Source organism: Solanum stenotomum, unplaced genomic scaffold (genome assembly GCF_019186545.1).
Source record: "Solanum stenotomum isolate F172 unplaced genomic scaffold, ASM1918654v1 scaffold7742, whole genome shotgun sequence".
NCBI classification, from domain to species: domain Eukaryota; kingdom Viridiplantae; phylum Streptophyta; class Magnoliopsida; order Solanales; family Solanaceae; genus Solanum; species Solanum stenotomum.
The window spans coordinates 32,743-42,286 of record NW_026036841.1 but is presented as its reverse complement, the minus strand read 5'-3'; the positions used below and the strand labels follow the sequence as shown (position 1 = coordinate 42,286).

The 9,544-nt window shown below is 37.9% G+C and overlaps 1 pseudogene; it reads right to left on the bottom strand.

The window, feature by feature from the left end:
• Positions 1–501: 501 nt before the first annotated feature.
• LOC125853019 (uncharacterized) lies at positions 502–1,161 on the bottom strand (annotated as a pseudogene).
• Positions 1,162–9,544: the final 8,383 nt, after the last annotated feature.

Here is a 9,544-nt window from a genome sequence, read left to right as displayed (position 1 = left end):
ATTAAAGTTAATAACAACGCAGTTATTAGCAAAATAAACATTATAGCCAACATCTATCAATTCGATAACAGAAATCAAATTCCTCCTAATAGAAGGTACAAACAAAACGTCTTTCAAAAGCAGAATTCTAGAATCACTAAACGAAAATGAAATATTCCCTAAAGCTAAGGCTAGTGCTGGATCTCTGTTTGCTTGAAACACACAAACCTCATTCACACTTAGCTGTCGCGTTTCCTGAAACCCTGCAAAAGAAGTGCAGACATGATTAGTGGCTCCCGAATCTATAGCCCATAGTTGGGTAGAAACAACCACTAAAATAATTTCAACGACATTTAAATAAGAACTACCTTGTTTTTTCACCTTGGTTAGGTAGCCAGGGCATTGCTTCTTGTGGTAATCAGGTTGCTTGCAGTGATAGCACTTGCCTTTCGGCTTAGCTACACCACCATTAGCACCATGTGCAACTCTAGGGACCTGAACCTTTCGGGGGTTCTTATTTTTCTAACCGCCTCTTGGATTAGAAGACGAAGGTTTGTCAACCATAGATTCCGTAAGGGGAGCTTGTTGCTTGATTATAGTCTCAGCCGCTTGTAGCTCATTTAGCAACTTTGCAAGGGAAAAATCCATTTTGTTCATGTTGTAGTTCAAGCGAAATTGCTAAAAGCTTTCAGACAGAGTCTGTAGGACCATCTCAACTTGATATTCCTTGTCAATCACAACACCAAGTATCTCCAGCTTGTTCAAAAGACTCATCATCTTAAGAACGTGGTCCCTAACTGATGAACCTTCAGACATCTGAGTGTTTAAGACGGCCTTCATGGATGTCTATTTTGAAGCACGATTTTGCTCTCCGAATATCTCTTTGAGAGATTCACGCATATCAAAGGCAGAAGTCATAGATTGATGTTGATGTTGCAAGACATTCGCTATAGAAGCAAGAATGTAGCACTTTGCCATCTCATCAGCCTTGACCCACATATCATAAGCGCTTACCCGATCATCAGGTGCATTTTCAGGTTTCTCAGGGCACTCTTCAACTAGCACATACTTATAACCTTTAGCAGTAAGTACAATATCCAAATTTCGTTTCCAATCCACATAATTTAGGCCCTCTAACTTATTTTGATTCAAGATGGAGGTTAAAAGAGTAAAAGATGCCATTATTAATCTGAGATATGTTTAAAAAAATCATTAAACATGCATTAAAATATAAACAAAACACATAGAACCTAAATATTCATGCACATGATCAGTTAGATTCGTTAGGGAAACTTAACTTTTCAAGCAAATATATGAGTTATGCTAGATATTACCACATAAATTAGATAGAACTAACTCAGTTAGAGAGTAAACTGTTATTTTAATTAGGTAAATATCATTAATAAATCTCTGTACTATGAACGAACATGTAACTCAGTTGGAGAGTTAATATAAGTAATAAAAAATGGGGATTAAAACCACAATATTTATTATATGAATTTTATCTGATGTGGAAGAAGACCTATGTCAACCTGTAAACTCATATATATACTATTATTTTTCAATAAAAACCATAAGAAATGAATCCTAATATCACCGGAATTAAAAAAAATAATTTTTAAATTTTTTTTGAAAATAGAAAAACGCCAAAAAAGCTATCTAAACAACTCCGAATGGCCAAAAAAACACCTTCATCACTGCATAGCATGCATAGCAGAGTGTCTTGTTTATTGGGCCATTTTCGATGAACCAACCAAATTATATCTAATCTTGTGCTACAATCATCAAGATGTTTGTTCAACTTTATCTTCGATTGTGAACTTATATTTATAACTTATAAGGACCGACAATTTCAATCTTCCGTGTATGAGCCAAGAAACTCCATACACTAAATTGTCTACTATATAACTAAAGAACACATGTAGGCACACTGATTTATTTAATTGGAATGTTATAAAATCATATAAATAAAATAATCAGTCTTTACATAATGATAAAAAATATAATACTATAACAAAACCACATGGTTAGTAGTATATCCTAACAAAATCTTCTTGAAAAAGAGGCAATGTTTGAGTTTGATGGTAATTGTTTGGGGCATTTCTTTCCTTAAAATAAAAGTTCATTGTCCGCTCCTATAATTGTGGCCCCTAATTGGCCGAAATCATATGTGATGCTAGTGGGGTGGCACTAGGTGCGGTTCTTGGTAAAAAATAGTGAAATTGTTCCACCTAGTCTATTATGCTAGCAAAATCTTAAATGAGGCACAAAAGAACTATACAATTATGGAACAGTTGTTGATTGTGGTTTATGCTTTGGAAAAATTTTGGACCTACTTATTGAGGACCAAAGTAATTATGCATACCAATCATGTTGCGATTTGGAGTTTGATGCAAAATAAAAAGAGTCTAAACAAAGGTTGATAAGGTAGATCTTGTTACTTCAAGAATTTGATTTTGAGATGAACGATAGGAAGGGCTGTGAGAACTAAGTGGTAGACAATTTGTCCCACCTTGAATAGAATGGTACGAATTTCAAGGAGATGGACATTGATGAGTCATTCCATGATGACTATATTATGGCTTTCTTAGGGAATGATGTGCCTTGGTATGGTGATTTTGCCAATTATCTTATTTGTGGCAATCTTTCCAAAGAGCTAAACTCTTATCAACAAAAGTGGTTTCGCTATGATGTGAGAATATACTATTGGGATGAACCTTATCTCTTTAGGAAGTATGATGATCATATGATCCATCATGCACCAGAAATTGACGTAAGACCCATTTTTGAAGCATGTCATTCATTTTCTGTTGGAGGGCATTATAACACAATGAAGACAAACTCCAAAATTCTATAAAGTGGGTATTATTGACCTACACTGAGCCAAGATGTTGATAAATTTGTTAAGTCATGTGACAAGTGTCAAAGACAAGGTGTGGTGTCAAGACGACATGAAATACCTCTAAAGCCTATTTGGAGGTTGAAATATTTGATGTTTGGGACATCAATTTTATTGGGCCTTTTGTGAGTTCTCATGGAAAAAAAGGTACATACTCGTGTCGTGGACTTGTCCAATGGGTGGAAGTTGTAGCATTTCCAAACAATGAAAGTCAGAGTGTGGTTAGCTTCTTGAAAAATCATATTTTCATAAGGTTTGGGATGCCAAAATCTATTTATAGTAACGGGGATCTCATTTTCACAACTATATTTTTGAACCATTGCTTGTCAAGTATGTTATCAAGCGCAAAGTGGCCACTCCCTACCATTCGCAAGCTTATGGACAAACGAAAGTTATTTATATTTTTACTTTGTTGAAGAGTCCAGAAAAAGCCTGAAACATAATTGATCAACTATACTATGTACTGAACTTGCTTTCCTTTTCTACTATTTAAGGGGATTGATGAGTCCACGATTTGTAATCTTTTAGGGATTTATTTTGATAGATTTAGTGGCCTCAAATGTATATTTTGTCTTAATAACTGATGAAAATCCTTGAGTTTCAGTTATTTGGAGTTAGAGACTAAGCATGGACACTATTGGGCAGAAAGGAACAAGGCAGCTAAAAAGAACGAAGAAAATATGGCCTGAGGATCACCTAAACCATTAGGCGAGTCACCAAATGGCTATGGTCTCGCCTAATGTTCCAGTGTGCCAAGATATGAGGGAGAAAATCGAGTCGGTGAGATAGAAAAGCAATCGGCGAGCCGCCGAACGATTCCGCGATGCAGTACTCCATTGCCCAACGTTGCAGAACTTGAATTTGTTGAAGGCCAATATAGAAAGGCGATGAACCAGACCAAAGGGCGAATCGTCGAGTGGATTGGCAGTCCCGACTAACTACGACGAGTGGTACTTCGCAGCACACCTTTTGATAACTATAAATACTTGTTTAAAATTTTAGCTTAGTATCAGATTTTATAGGGAATCTGATTATTTTCAGTTTTGGAGACTTCGTTCCTTAACTTTGAAGATTTGAAGATTTCCATTTCTAAGCAATTGGAAGTGGGTATTGAAGATTCTTCATCTTAGACGTGTGAAAAGACAATATCTATCATACTCACTTGATGGAAACACTTTTCAGTAACAATTTCTATCTCTTTACTATGTCTAGCTAAATCCCCCAATTCTTGGGGTGTGATTATGTGAATATGGTTTGAATTTACTGCTGGGTATTGCTAATTGATTGTTTATTCGCTGTTTAAATGTGATTTCGTTCAGTGGTTGTGTTAGAATTTAATAGGGTTCTAGTTGCAAATACAATTTTATCTTCGTGTTTTTGACTTACTCGAGAGAGAGGTTTTAAAACCAAAACTACTGAATTGATAGTCTGTGGTTATTGGGTTGTCATGGGTTCAGCTCGAGAGAGTAAATCCTAAACCCACTCCCACACATTCAACTCAAGAGAGTGAATGGACTAAGGCGAAGGCTGTATTTCATTGCCGCTTATTGGTATTCGAGAGATACCAATTTGATTCAGGATAAAGTGTTCGAGAGAAAATTACCCCTACTAAAGTCTAGCTTAGTTACCAATTTACAGCGATTTACTATCAATAACATTTACTCAGTTGTTTATTTTAGTACTTATTCATATCACATCCCAAGAATCCCGTCTCCATATTCGTATTTCATATTAATTGTTGTTTTAGTTGATAATTGATTACAAAACCCCCCTTTGATACTTGTCACCTGTGTCATCCTTTAATTTAATATGTTTTTCTTCGTAAATGTTTATAGCTATAATTGACTTGAACACATTTAATGTTTTTCTATTGATTCTCAATTACGAACCGCTCCCTTGAGACTCGACCCCAACTCACTAGTTGGGTTATATTACTATTGAACGACCGTGAACGCTTAGTATTGGATGAAGCGCCCGGATACATCAAATCAATAGGGCGTTGCTGCCGAGGAGTGGTGTTAGTTGAGAATTTGTAGTTAAGTTAAATTTTGTTCTTGTTAGTTATAGTTCTACTTACTTAATTTTTAGTTTTGTTTTTACTTGTTTGTGTATTGCAATAGGAAAGATGAGTGTGAATGGTAACTATGGGTATCAAACAGATCACCCCATTTTGAAATTATTGAATCATTGGGACAACCTTCTAACGTTCAAGCAAGTGGGGGGGGGGGGTAAAACTATCCATGAGATGTGGCCTAGGTTTAAGGCATTACTACAACAGTGCCCAGTTCATGGAATGCCCGATAAATTACTGTTGGAATGCTTCTATCGGGGTCTTAGTTCCTACAATAGAAGCGTTGCTGATAAACTCTTTGCAGGTTGTTTGACACAACAACCCTGTGAAGTGATAGCCCAACTCCTTGATGGCATGATTAAGACCAACAAAGAGACAGAGAAGGATCAAGAATGGACCACAATGCTGACTTAGTTGGATGTCTTGTCCAAGAGAGTCATGGAATTGGAAGCACTGTCCACAAAAAAGGAAAAGCACTTTCCCCCTCACGAGCGTAAATAGGTGAAGAAGCAGGAAGGTAGACAAAATGAGAAAGTCATTTCACTCATTCTACACAAGATCGAAGAACAAGATAGGGTGTTGAATGAGATAAAAGAGAATATTGAAATGTTGAATCAGACGACAACCTCTCATTCCATGATTATTCAGCTACTAGATGCCAAATAAACCAAGTGATGTCGTGTCTCTACTCACAACATAAAGAGAGGTCGTCTAGTGACACTATGGCCGACACAAAATATGAGATTTAGGTGTTAACTTGCGTCATGCCACGACGTTAAATAAGGCGCTTCTTGGGAGGCAACCCAAGGTTTCTATTGCTTAATTTTTGTTTTAGAAATAATGGTGTGTTGGTTGTGCAGGTTAACGTGTGGAGAGTGTTTTGAAAAAAGGAAATTGGTGAGAAAAATCCCAGTTGGCGTATCGCCGAAGAGGTCGGCGACTGTGACCCAGACCACCGTTGGACTCAATAAAATTTTACATTGGAGTCTGTAAAATTCGGCCAGCCCATGAAATTATTGGCGAGTCGCCAACCAGGTTGGCGATTGCAATCTATATCGCCGTTTGGACCCCCAAATCAATTGAGGGCCCTGTAAAACTCAGCGAGGTAAGTAACCATTTGGCGTTTCGCCGAGTGGGTCGGCGAGCATGACTAAAGTCACCGAATGGGCAAGATCTGAATAGTTTTTATAAAGCCTAAGGTTTAAATTTACAAACTCTTCACTTTCACTCACTTTAAATCTTCACAAACTCACACTTGCACCTTAGTTTATATATTGTCGCATTTCGAGAAGTATTTTAGATGTTAATTGGTGCTCAAAGTTGGATTACATTGTCGCCTAGCATTTCAATCTTATCTTAATCGGCATAAAATATTGGTTTTTCAAACTCTGAATTCATTTTTATCGAAATTGTACTCATTTGCAACATTATTATTTTGATTGTCGTGTGATGGTCCTCTTTGATAGGATTAGAATGTTTGAATGCCTGTTTGTAATTTGATAATCTTTCCCGTAATATTTTCAATGTTAAATTCCCATCTTGTTGTGCTCAAAAATGAAGTAAATTTTGTGGGGTTGTGCTTGCATGTTATTTGACTTGGTTGGGTGAAGTCTGAATAGCCCGTATTTGTGCCAAATGATGTAATTTGCCTAGTGATAGAGTGGATGACATCATTCTTAAGGGCGGAAGCCGTCAATTGACCAAATTTGGAAAAACTAGGAAAATTCTGAGTATCCCAGGATAATGGTGTTATGGGTCTTGTTTGAATTTGAGTTGTGCATGTTTTCATTTTGTTTTCGGGGGTTGCGAGGTTGAACTCGAGAAGTTGGGTTGAAAGTAGGCACATTGGGTCATTTAGCGAGCTGGGTCGAGCTCGCCGAACCACTCTATGGTTCACCTAATGTCCCTATATCGCCTTTAATTTCATGCTTTATTTGATGTTGGCTCTGTAACTTTCAGCGAGAATCCTGAGGTTGCCGAGGGCACTCGACGACTCACCGAAAGTCTTTTTGATCCCCCTTTTGTCTGCTGCCCTGAACCCTCTTTGCACTATAACTCTCGGCGAGCTAATTCTTGCTCGCCGAAAGTTGTTGGCGATTCGCCGAATGACCCTTCCTACCACCAAATTTCCATAGCTTTAAAGCCAATCCTTTAGACTAGCCCGACCAAGCTCGCCAAAATAATTGGGGGACTCGCCGATCGGTTTGGCGAGTCTTTCTAATTTTTTGTGCTTTTGTTTGAAGATTTTCTTAACTTTTTCTCGATGCTTTGCATATATGGTTAGACCAAAAGTTGCTGGGAGAATCATGCCACCCCGAGAGATAAGAGCATGGAATTTCAAAATAAATGAAGGGAGATCAAAGCCTCCCAAGAAGGGAAGACAAGAACCTCCACCTGGAGATAAAGGCAAGGGTAAGAGGTCAAATTTTGACAGGGAGACTACTCCCCGAGGCCCCTCTATTCCTTCATGGGCCTGGGGATTCTATGCAGCTATGCGGAACTTTTTGGCGGATACACCTGTGGAAACTCCTGGTGGGTCTGGTTCTACTGTTCCTTCTGAAGTAACTCCGAGCACTGATGCACAAGTCTAGACTGATGCACCGAGCACTGATGCCCAGACATATGAAGCGACTACGTAGACAGGATCCCGTCTTTACCTCCCTCTCTATCTTACTTTCATGTTGACTTTTGGATAATTTTGTTTGCATTTGACGATAAATGCTTTTATTTGTGGTGGGGTGAGGCCCACCTTTTGTGTGACATTCAGAATTCCTGTTTTGTTTATATATTTGGGCTTTGAGCTAAATTTGTGTTATACACTGTTTTTTGTAGATGTTTGAGCTTGTGGCTCCTTGCTCTTAATAGTAAATGATTTTTTATCCTTCAAAAAAAAATTTGCCACCTCTTGTTTGTATTGAAAGTGGTTGTTCTTGTGCAAATTTGAGTATCGGTTTTGATCAATACCGATGACTTGAATAGTGCTCATAATTGAACAAAAATGAATGTGCAGCTACGACGAGGCCAATTGAAGTTGCATAGACAATATGTGAACTATTTGGATCTCATTGTGACTAGCCAAGTATCGAATTGAGTCTCTTGTAATGAACATTGCACACTAGCAAAAGTGTGGAGTCTTGTTTGACATTGGTGTCAATGCCTTGTGTGATGAGCTTATGTGATGACACCTAGAATTTACCCCGTTGGTCTGGCTGACTAAGTGATGTGAACTCTTGATATGATCTTAGGCAACTTTAAAGAGTGTGAACCAATTTGAAATTATACCTCTTTTGTGGCTTACCTTGTGAGTGTGTGAACCTCTTTTGAGCACCCCTTGAGCCTTACCCTTTTCTTGGAAGAAACTTGATGAAAGCTTAACCTTTCTTGATCCATTACCCATAATCCTTATGATTTGTGATTTGTTTGAATAGCCAACTTAGGCCAAAAGCCTAAGTAGGGAGTGTGGTGAAAAGAGAAGGTAAATCAAGAAAATGCAAAGAAGTCCCTTTTGCCCATGTTTTGAAAAAAATGGAACCCCTCCTTATAAAAAAAAGATTGAAAAATAAAAAGAATGAAAAATTTGTCGAATAAAGTTGTGAAAATACAAAAAGAAATAGGGATTTCCAACAATCCATGGAAGATGAATAAGAGGTGACTTTTGAGCTTGAATGAAAATGATGAAGAAAAGGAATGAAGGTGTTGTTCACATCACATTTCATGAGGACTATAGCCAATGAGCGTAAATGACCATACCTTTTCACTCAGCGCTGTTACAAGCCTTGAAAAGACCTTTTTTTTTTATCTTGAGTGAGCTGGAACAAATGTTGGTTGGAAAATACGGGCAAACCTATGGGTGAAATCATGCATTGTGTATATCTTTGTGAGTGTGAGTGTTGATCTTGATTTCAGAACTTTAAATGATTGAATCATTGAGTGAACATGGAATCATTCTTTGTGTGAGGGCATTTGAATACATTTATTGAGCTTGAACTTGCATTTGAAGCAAGTATAGTGAGCTTGAGATTCTTTGGTAATGGTGAGTCACAACTTGAATCTTTGAGTGCACAACTGATCCTTGCACGAGTAAGTTGAGTCTTTTTGTGTGCATTTATGATTGAGTCTTGTGTAGCACTGTTTGAGACATCCTTTTTGAACTGCTGAACTTGAGTTTTACTTGAGGACAAGCAAAAGTTTAAGTTGGGGGTGTTGATGAGTCCACGATTTGGACTCTTTTAGGGCTTTATTTTGATAGATTTAGTGTCCTCAAATGCATATTTTGTCTCAATAACTGATGAAAGTCCTTGAGTTTCAGGTATTTGGAGTTAGACACTAAGCATGGACACTATTGGGTAGAAAGGAATAAGGCAGCTGAAAAGAAAGAAGAAAAGACGGCATGAGGATCGGCTAAACCATTAGGCGAGTCACCGAATGGCTATGGTCTCGCCTAATGTTCCAGTATGCCAAGCTCTGAGGGAGAATATTGGTTGGCAAGATTAAATCGAGTAGGCGAGTCGCCGAACGATTTCGCGATGCAGTTGTCTATCTCCCAACGTTAAAGAACTTGAATTTGCTGAAGACCAATGCAGAAAGGCGATAAA